This window comes from Erinaceus europaeus, unplaced genomic scaffold (genome assembly GCF_950295315.1).
Source record: "Erinaceus europaeus unplaced genomic scaffold, mEriEur2.1 scaffold_386, whole genome shotgun sequence".
Classification (NCBI taxonomy): Eukaryota; Metazoa; Chordata; class Mammalia; order Eulipotyphla; family Erinaceidae; genus Erinaceus; species Erinaceus europaeus.
In genome coordinates this window covers 38,771-49,661 of record NW_026647628.1, presented here as the reverse complement: position 1 = coordinate 49,661, position 10,891 = coordinate 38,771, and the positions used below count along the sequence as shown (strand labels likewise).

The 10,891-nt window shown below is 42.5% G+C and overlaps 1 pseudogene; it reads left to right on the top strand.

Annotated features, from left to right (window-relative positions):
* Nucleotides 1–317: 317 nt before the first annotated feature.
* Nucleotides 318–3,716, top strand: LOC132536396 (tubulin alpha-8 chain-like; annotated as a pseudogene).
* Nucleotides 3,717–10,891: the final 7,175 nt, after the last annotated feature.

The window sequence follows — 10,891 nt, the reverse complement described above, 5'->3', positions numbered from 1 at the left end:
TGTTTCCCTAGAGCCAGTTTCTTTGCACATTAATTTTTGCACACAACCAGGTACACCAACCAGAACCCTGAGAGTGAATCATTCATAAATAGTTCACCTGCAGAGGGGGTAAATAGCACAATGGTTATGCAGGGACTCTCATGCCTGAGGCTCCAATGTTCCAGAATCAATTTCTCCCCTCCCTACCACCACAAACCAGAACTGAGCAGTGCTTTGGTTAAAAAAACAATCAGATAAATAAATATATATAATATATATGGGCATCTTCCTCCCACAGCGTCAGTGCATCTCTATCCACATTGGCCAGGCTGGTGTCCAGATCGGTAATGCCTGCTGGAGCTCTACTGCCTGGAACACGGCATCCAGCCTGATGGCCAGATGCCCAGTGACAGGTCCACTGGGGATGGAAATGAATCCTTCAGCACCTTTTTTAGTGAAACTAGCACTGGCAATCGTGTACCAAGGGCAGTGTTTGTAGACCTGGAACCCACAGTCATTGGTGAGTTGGCCTGTAACCTGGGTGAGATCCCAGGGGTGTGTCCTGGGACTCCACAGACACCTTAAGGCTGGGTCTTCTTACACAGGGCTAGTGGTGAGAGGCTTCTATGATTTCCCTTTGCAGATGAAATTCGCAGTGGCCCCTACTGCCAGCTATTCCACCCTGATCAGCTCATCACGGGCAAGGAAGACGCTGCTAATAACTATGCTCGTGGACATTACAGCTTGGGCAGGGAGGTTATAGACCCTGTCTCCGATCAGATTCGGAAACTGATAAGATAACATCACTTGCTCAATGTGGCGTGGGACTAACTACAAGAACTCTTCGCACACTGATGGCCCTCACTGAACATCTAGACTCTCAGCCGAGACACTCTTGGGCTATGGCACAACTATTTGCAGCAAGACCAGCTTCTCTTTTCTGTTTTATTTTGATGACATTTAAGAACAATAACCATCATGGTTTATAAATGGGTCTCACAGAGGTCAGTGGAGAATGTCCACAAATCTGAACACCTTTTGATAGGTGAGTGTTAGATACCATTTTTTAGCAACCTTTCATAGAATACTAGTTTGTCAGCCAACACTTCCCATATAAGTAGGAAACCCCAGTGAGGTGTGTGTGTGTGTGTTGGGGGGGGTCTTGAATTGTAATAATCACTTTTATCAACTTTCTTTCTGGTAACTACTCCTCACTGTGCTGATCACTGTTTCAAGTTAGTATTTAGTGAAATATATAAAACTGAATAATTAACTTTGTTAAAACCACACAGAAAGGAACCTGCTGGAGCCAGACCTAGACCTGACCTGACTCCAGTACCTGATTCCATTGGAACTTGATGGTTCTGATATATTCCTGCTCAGAAACTTGTTACCAAATCTTTTTTCTTTATTGAGGGATTAATAGTTTGCAGTTGACAGTAAACTATAGTAGTTTGTACATGGGTAACATTTCTGTTTTCCACATAATAATCTAACACCCCCCTCCACCCCCACCCTTCTCTACTATCACATTCCAGGACCTAAACACTCGCCCCCCCAACCTGAGTCTTTTACTTTGGTGCATTACACCTAATTCTGCTTTGTGTTTTCCCTTCTGTTTGATAAATCTTTCTGAAGTATCCATTACACAGAGGCAGTGGTTACAGGCTATCTTGGTCACACTCCAACTGATAAGTTTCCCTTGCTCTGTGGTCACACCAAGGGCAACAAAGATTACATTCTGTTTCAAAAATAAACTATACAGTCATTACAGATCTTGTGATTCCTTTAATTTCAGAAATGAAGGTAGTTTACTTTTTAAACAGCCTTTTTCACTGGGGGTATAGATTGACCTGCCATCATCCATGTCCAGCAGAGAAGCAATTACAGAAGCCAGAACATTCACCTTCCATACCCCATAAAGAACATTGGTATATAATCCCAGAGGGGGAGAAATATTAGGGGAAGATGACCAGAGGGCTCAGAACTCCAATTCCATCAGGACCCAGAGAGAGAAGAGGAAAAAAGAAAGGCATTTGGACATAGTAATATATGTAGAAAGAAAAGTTAAGACTACAGTAAAATGGGCAAATATGTGTAAGTACAGCTAGTTATAGAATTAAGTCAATTGGGGGCCTGGCAGTGGTGTGCCAGTTTAAGTGCACATATTGCAAAGCACAAGCACCCACTGAAAGATCCTGGTTTAAGCCTTTAGCTCCTCACATGCAGCGAGGTCACTTCATAAATGGTTAGTTAGGTGGCAGGTATCTATCTTTATTCCCCTCTGTCTTCCCTTCCCCTCTCAACTTCTCTCATATCAAAATATTTTTTAAAAAGCCAGAAAACATAGAAACTGTGGATTCATAGAGAAAGAACCAAGCCCCAGAGATAATCCTGGAGGCAAAAAAAAAAAAAAAAGGAAATTGGCCAATCCATATCTGTGACCTTGGGATTACTAATACAGTTTCCAGGGGAAGGAATGAGAGTGTGGAACTCTGGTGGTGGTAACAGTGTGAAATTATACCCCATTATCTATAACTTTGTAAATCAATATTAAATCACTAATAAAAAATAAAATAGCCATTTTAGTGGAATTTTCCCCAACAAGTAATTGATTGTGAAGTTTCTCTGAATACTTAAATTCCTCAAAGTCCTGACTGTTTTACAAGCATTATTCATATTTCTTTTATAAGCTTGGCCACTGTAATCAGAGATTCAGAAAAGTCACTGTAGATACCTTCAAGACTTAATTTATTTTGCAGGCCGACAAGTGCGAAGGTCTTCAGGGATTCCTGGTTTTCCACAGCTTTGGTGGGGGAACTGGTTCTGGGTTCACCTCTCTCCTGATGGAGCGTCTCTCTGTCGACTATGGCAAGAAGTCCAAGCTCCAGTTTTCCATCTACCCATCTCCCTGGGTGTCCACAGCTGTCGTGGAGTCCTACAACTCCATCCTCACCACTCACAGCACCCTGGAACATTGTGACTGTGACTTCATGGTAGACAATGAAGCCACCTATGACATCTGTTGTCGAAATCTGGACATTGAACGACCAAACTACATCAACCTCAATCGCCTTATTAGGCAGGTAGCGTCCTCCATCACTGCTTCCCTCAGGTTTGATGGAGCCCTGAATGTTGACCTGGCAGAATTCCAGACCAACTTGGTGCCCTATCCCCGCATCCACTTCCCTTTAACCACCTATGCCCCTGTAATATCTGCTGAGAAAGCATACCATGAAGAACTTTCAGTTCCGGAAATCACCAAGGCATGCTTTGAGCCAAACAACTAGATGGTGAAATGTGACCCTCGCCATGGTAAATACATGGCCTGCTGCCTGTTGTACCATGGTGACGTGGTCGCCAAAGATGTCAGTGCTGCCATTGCCAGCATTAAGAACAAGCATAGCATCCAGTTTGTGGACTGGTGCCCCACTGGCTTCAAAGTTGGCATTAATTACCAGCCTCCCACTGTGGTCCCTGGTGGAGACCTGGCCAAGGTCCAGCGGTCTGTGTGCTTGCTGAGTAACACCACAGCCATTGCTGAAGCCTGGGCCCGGCTGAACCACAAGTTTGACCTAATGTTTGCAAAGCGTGCATTTGTCCATTGGTATATCGGTGAGGGCATGGGGGAGGGAGAGTTTTCTGAGGCCCGAGAGGACATGGCTGCCTTAGAGAAGGATTATGAGGAGATTGGAGCAGATAGTGCTAATGGAGATGATGAGGGTGAAGAGTATTAACTTGACATTTTTTATTCCTGTCTGTCTTGAACTCATTTGTGAAGCAGTCTATTGTGGCATAAAGCTGTCAATAAAATATTTTCATATGAATGTGTTTGGTTGCTTATTTTAATTTTGAGGTAAACAAGCAGAGAATGATACCACAGCCTTGATGCTTTCTCTCAATACGGTAGATCTTTTACTCAAACCTGGGCCACACACATGGCAAAGTCCCACACTATCTCAGTGAGTTCCTTAGCTAGCCCTTGGTTACACTTATATCATAAACATTTGCCCCACTTCAAGCCCCTTTGGGAACAGATGAAGTGGCTAGAGATCTGCCTGATCATTTAGATCAGTAGTTCAAGTGATTGATGTGTGTTCTTTGTTGTGCTTGTGGTCAGGTATGTTTCTGTAACTCTGCACACTGGTGATAAAAAGTCATCTCTAGTGTATCAGGGAGATACAACCCTGACCTGCTCAACAAACTTTTAGCCTGAAGTTCCAATTTCTTTCCCTCACATCACCACAACCTGAGTTGAGTAGTACTGTGAAAAATAAATGGAAAGTGAAATAAGTGGGACAGATCTGACTGGTATTTTTCCAAGTTAGACAACATATTGTCCACATCCTTCACCTGTGGATATTAAAAAAGCACATCTGGGGGGTCGGGCGGTGGCGCAGTGGGTTAAGCGCATGTGGCGCAAAGCGCAGGGACCAGCGTAAGGATCCCGGTTCGAGTCCCCGGCTCCCCACCTGCAGGGGAGTCGCTTCACAGGCGGTGAAGCAGGTCTGCAGGTGTCTATCTTTCTCTCCCCTTCTCTGTCTTCCCCTCCTCTCTCCATTTCTCTCTGTCCAATCCAACAACGAATTGCATCAACAAGGGCAATAATAACCACAACGAAGCTACAACAAGGGCAACAAAAGGGGGGAAAAATGGCCTCCAGGAGCGGTGGATTCATGGTGCAGGCACCGAGCCCAGCAATAACCCTGGAGGAGGGGAAAAAAACAAAGCACATCTGAGTCTGTGGATCTCAGCTAAGTCTTCAGAGAGTTGAATTAAAGATTCATTTTAAGACTTGTTGAGAGGAGGAGAGAGAGGACCAGAATATCACTCAACACACGAGATGCAGGGGTTAGACTTGGGACCTTGTGTGAAGAGTCCAAGGCTCTAGTCAGCATGCCACTCCATTTCTGGGTCTTTTATTTTTTTCTCCTAAAGCCTCTATTTCTGTTCTGTTGCTACAATATGTGGGGTAGCTAGTGATATTAGTCATAGATATGGCAAACGCTCGAAGAAGAAGTCATAGATATCATAGGCAGTAATTTGTTGAACTGTAATTTAAATCAGTAGCCATAATGTCAGAAACAATTGCTAACAATGTTAAAATATAATCTCATGGAAACAATTTGGAGTTGTGCTCATTTCTTTCATACTTAGCCAAAAGCTACTGTGGCAAATAAAATTGTACTTAATTCCCTATTTGGAGAAAGTGAAACTTTTTGAGTCAAAATCAATAACAGCCCAAGGCTGTTATAATTGGTACTTGACTCATCATTTATTGGGGGAATAACTGATGTAGAGGAATAAAGAGAATTGAATACTGTGTAGGCAAGATTAGAGAGAAGGCAGTTCCCTGAGTTGGACCCTCTTCCAACTACCTCTTCAGAAGCAACATAAGCAGGGATGAGCAAAGAAAGCCAGGGCACTGTGAGTAGCCGGAGAACTTAGTGACCAGTATTCAGGTACAATTGGTGTGGCCAGCAAGGCTGAATAGAGTAAGAAGCAGATGATGTCCACAGGCCAGGTTTCATGCACAAGGGAGGAAACAGTTTGGTACTTAGTTGCTCACCTGACTGGGAATTGCTGGGGCTGGGAGCCTACACAATGAATCCACTGTCCTCAGCAGCCATTTTCCTCTTTTTAAATTATGATTGAGGCAGAGAAAAAAAGATGGAGAGAGAGTAACATCTACAGCCTGCTCCACAGCCTGTGAATCTTCTCCCAGGCAGTGGGGAAGGAAGGTTCAAGCCTGGCTCCTTGATCATAGTGACATGTGCACTTTACTGGTGTGCCACCTCCTGACCCCAGATTTCCTTTTAATGATCTACTTTATCCAGATGGTGCTCAGGTACTATCTTTTCCCTGGCTCTTTTCCTTCCTTTTTCTCTTTTTCCCACTCTTTTTTTTCACACTTCATCCATTCATCCATTTCTCACTTCTATTTCACTTACTCTGAAGAGAGCAAGCTTGGCCTCTGAGCCTAGTACAGACTTGTTTTTAGCTTGAGAGATGCTTCAAAATTGTGTTCGGGGGACCATATAGCATTCATCATGAGATAAATTATAATCTTATGAAAATCAATATTCCAGATCCAGGCAATGACAAATCTGACTAAGTTCACACATTACAGTGAGCAAGGATCCAGGTTCAATCCCCTGTCCCCCACCTACAAGGGGAAAGCTTTGCAAGTGGTGAAGCAGGGCTACAAGTGTCTGTCTCTTCCCCTCCCTCCCTTTCCTCCCTCAATTTCTCTCTGTCACCTTCCAATAAAGTAAATAAAATATTTTATTTTATAAGTAAATAAACATGTAAATAAAATGTTTAAAGAGGAAAAATAAATCAGCATTCCTAAATCCTATTGAAATGTGGTAGGGAGACCTTTAGCTTCAGCTGACACCCCACAATCCCAAGTGCTACATGTACCAGAGTGGTGCTCTGGGTTGTCTCTTTCTCTCTTGCTCAAGTAAACTCTGTCATTTGTAGTAAATACAATAAATATTTTAAAATCTTTGAGAGGACAGAGAAGGCTAGGAGAGAGTTCCCACGAAGGCTAAGGGGAAATGGAGTTTGTAGGGCCAGGCAGTGGTTCGCCTGGCTAATCACACACATTACAGAGTGCAAGGACATGGGTTCAAGCTCCTGGTATCCCCATCTGCAGGGGGGAAAGCTTCACAAGTGGTGTATCTCTGTCTTTTTACCCCTCTGTCTCTCCACCCCTTCTAAATTTCTCTATCCAATAGTAAATAAACATATTTTAAAAATTAGGGAAACAGAGGTGTCTCTTCTCACAGCATGCCAGTAAAAGCCATAGTGAGGGGTGCTGCCCTTTATATAGCAGGATTTATAAGTACATATAAAGTGGGAGAAGTCCACACATGACCCATAATGAGACTTCACTTTTACAAATGCTTTTTTTTTTTTTTTGGTGTCCAGATAAATCCCTTTTGTTAGTGAAATAACCAGTTGATTTTTGTTGAAGCCCTCACACTCACACCAGGGTTCATCCCAGACCCTTGCTAAGAGCAAATCCAGCTATTTCTTCTTAACAGATTCTGGCAAGAAAGTGACCCAGAGTCAGGATGAGCAATTGGAGCCTTTCCCAACCTAGGAGGTCTGTCAATTACCACAGTGTGAGCATTGCAGGGCAAAGGATGGACATTCCCAAGTAAGTGAGAAAGGAGCAGATGAACCATTTCAGTTATGCAGACACCTCACAACCCCAAGAAATTCATCTCCCAAGGCAGCATTTCCCCAGCACAGGGCCCTGAGAAATGGGCTTGGTAGCTACTGGGTAAAATACCTCAGCCTACAGAATATCCCAGGGGCACCTGGGGAGCCTGAAGCTCCTGGGATAGTGACCCCTGACCATCTCTTTACCAATGCCTTAGTCAGCCTCACATGTGAGTGTTTTTATAATTGTTCCACGATGTGAAAAAAGACAGACTTTCAAATAACCTGAAATTGTGTACAGGTGAAAGAAGGTTAGAGAAGACTTTAGCTGAAAGAAAATATTTCAGAACAGAAGTAGGGGCAGGATGTGTTCTTGTAACGATGATTTTCCACCTGTGGAGCTGGAGCTGGGAAAGAACACACACACACACACACACACACACACACACACACACACACACACACACACACACACACACCCATTTATGTAACAACAAAAAGGAAGGGCATCATGTCACAATAGGAATAGACCTCTGGAAACTGATGGTAAGGGACATATTCAGACAGGGAAAGACAACACTAAAAGTAATTGCATAATGTAATGTGTGAACATTTTTCCACACTATAGGACTGTTGATCTCCTGGAGGCTACCACTTTCTTTGATACACTTTCTGTACCAGATACATCCTAGAGTTGGAGAATAAATGCTTTTGGTTCCACCAGATACACCAACACTTCAAGTATATTCACATACCTTTGGTAATGGGTTAATGTAGTGCTAGAAAGAGAAAAATCCGAATAGAGGCTGGGTGGTGGCACACATGTGAGAGCACACACATGTTACATTGCACAAGGACCCAGGTTCCAGCACTTGTCCTCATCTGCAGGGGGAAAGCTTTAAAAGTGATGAAGCAGTGCTGCAGATGTCTTTCTGTTTTTCTCCCTCTCTACTTTCCCATTCCCTCAACATTTCTGACTGTTTCTATTAAATAAATAAATAAATAAATAAATAAATAAATAAAGATATTTTTATGGAGAAAGACAGAGAGCCCAGTTAAAGAATGTCAGTTAGCAGAGATGCTTTTCTAGTTCCTCCTGAGATCTGAAATTTATGAATTTTCTTTTCAATCACACTTGCCCGTATCATTTTTGGAATCTGCATAAGAGTACTAACAGGTTTTTTTAGTGTCTTTATTGGGGGATTAATGGTTTACAGTTGACAGCTAAACACAATACTTTGTATATGCATGTTTCCCAGTTTTCCACATTACAATTCAAGTCCCACTAGGTCCTCCTCTGCCCATGTTCCAGGACCTGGACTCTCCTCACCCATCCCAGAGTCTTTTACTTTGCTGCAATACACCAACTCCAGTCCAAGCTCTGTTAGTGGTTCCCCTTTTGATTTTGTTTTTCAACTTCTGTCTGTAAGCTAGATCATCACATATTCATCCTTGTCTTTCTGACATATCTCACTTAATATTATTCCTTCAAGCTTCATCCAAGATGGGGTGAAGAAGGTGAATTCACCATTTTTAATAGTTGAGTAGTATTCCATTGTGTATATAGACCACAACTTGCTCAGCTACTCATCTCTAACAGATCTTTCCACTTGCTTACTGCACTTACTGATTCACTGTACAGCACTGTGCACTTTTACCTTAAGGTGTATATTTTCCCATAACTTATGGCTACATGTATATATTCTTACCTTTAGGTTACTGATTATTAAAACTTTGTTCTTCTTTATATCTTAATGATTTTCAGCCACCAAGTTGCAGTTTCTACTATGATGCCAACTGGACTTCCCCTGGCAGGTGACCTCGCCAATGTGTTCTGGATCCCCACCTCTCTAGAGCCCTGCCCCACTAGGGAAAGATAGAAACAGGCTGGGAGTATGGCTTGACTTGTCAATGTCCAAGTCCAGTAGAGAATAAATTACAGAAACCAGATCTTCTACCTTCTGCATTCTAGAATGATCCTGGGTCTATGCTCCCAGAGCGGGTAATGAATAGGAAAGCTTTCAATGGAGGAGTTGGGATAAAGAACTCTGGCAGTGGGAATTGTGTGGAATTGTACCTCTTTTATACAATGGACTTGTCATTCAGAATTAAATAAATAAGAATAAGACTAATACAAAGAAGTGGTCTGAGAGGTGGAGCAGTTGATGTGGCATTGGACTCTTAAGCAAGATGTCCCTACTTAGATCAGCAGCAGCACATGTACCAGAGTGATGTCTGTATTTTTGCTCTATCTTTTCTTATTTTTCTCATTAATAAATAAATAAAATCTTTTAAAAAGAATACTATCATAGTCAAGAGAACCAGTGTAATGGTTATGCATGAGGTTCTAAAGTATTAGATTCAATTAATACCCATACCACCATAAGCCAGAGCTAAGAAATGCTCTGGGAAAGAAGAAAAAAAGTAAGAAAGAAAGAAAGAAAGAAAGAGAGGTAGAAAGAAAGAAAAAGGATATAACTAGAAATTTTCTATATATTCAGCTAAATACTGTTACAGAAAACACTTTGCATGCCTTGTCAGATTTGTCCCTGTGGTTGCAGGTCTAGGATCCTCAGACTTCTATGATACATGTGCTAGAACATGGTAGTTCAAGTAGAGCCATTCCATAGTCCCTGATCTGTCTTTCCCTGCCCATATATGTCTTACACCTTATGGTCCTAATGGGAATAAGCACACAGGTAAGCAGAACCGCAGACATCATATCAAATTGCCATGCCATGCCATGCCGTGCCATGCCATGCCATGCCATGCCATTAGCCATCCACTGGCCATCACAAATGTGAGGAGATGCACATACTGATACAGGAGAAGAGACACCTGTTCAGGTCCCTGAAGCAAATAGTAGTTCCTTTGAGTGATGCATTTGGAGATTCTGGGTTATTGTACAAGGTCTAGAAGGAGCAGCACAGGGTTCAGGTCATTGTATTCTTCAACTCCACGTACTCTTAATCCCATAGACTCTAAAATGCAGGACTTCTACAGCCCTTGTCTGTAGACAGTATTGCAATAAAGTGCTGGTGTGTTCTGGTTACTTGCCACCAAGTCATGATGCTGTGTAGCCCATAGGTATCCTCTCTCACTGAATACAGGTCCCACCTTCCTCACTGCAGGGCCTCTGCCACAAGAGAAGATGGCACATCTCTCAACAGTCACTTTCCATCCATAACTTTCCCCACCACTGGCTCTGAGTTGTGTTGGTATCTTGGTAATAGGCATAAAACAACAGTGAGGAATAGGAGGAGGAGGACTGCTTATGGCCCAGCAGATCCAGATACAAATCTCATTCTACCAATCCAAAGATCTGGGCCATACTGTTCCAATAATCTTGAGAAATATTAGAATTTCAATTTTATGCTATATAATAGGAGGAAATCACACAATTTAATAAAAATAATATTTACTATACATTATATATTTAAATATATTATGTTATATTTTGTTACCTATAACACATATGTAACATAATTATATAAATTATATAGATATATATATAGTAGCATTTATATAAGTTTCAATACCTTAAGTAGTGTATATATGAGGCATTGAAGCACACTGAAATCACATTGATAATGTTGCTGACCAGCCAGCCAGCCAGCCAGCCAGCCAGCCAGCGGGCTGTGCCCAGACAACCCCGCACACCACAGCCCCGCAGCCACACAGCCCGCAGGAGGCCGCCGCCAGCACACAGGAGCCCGATGCCAGCATGCAGGAGCCCAATGCC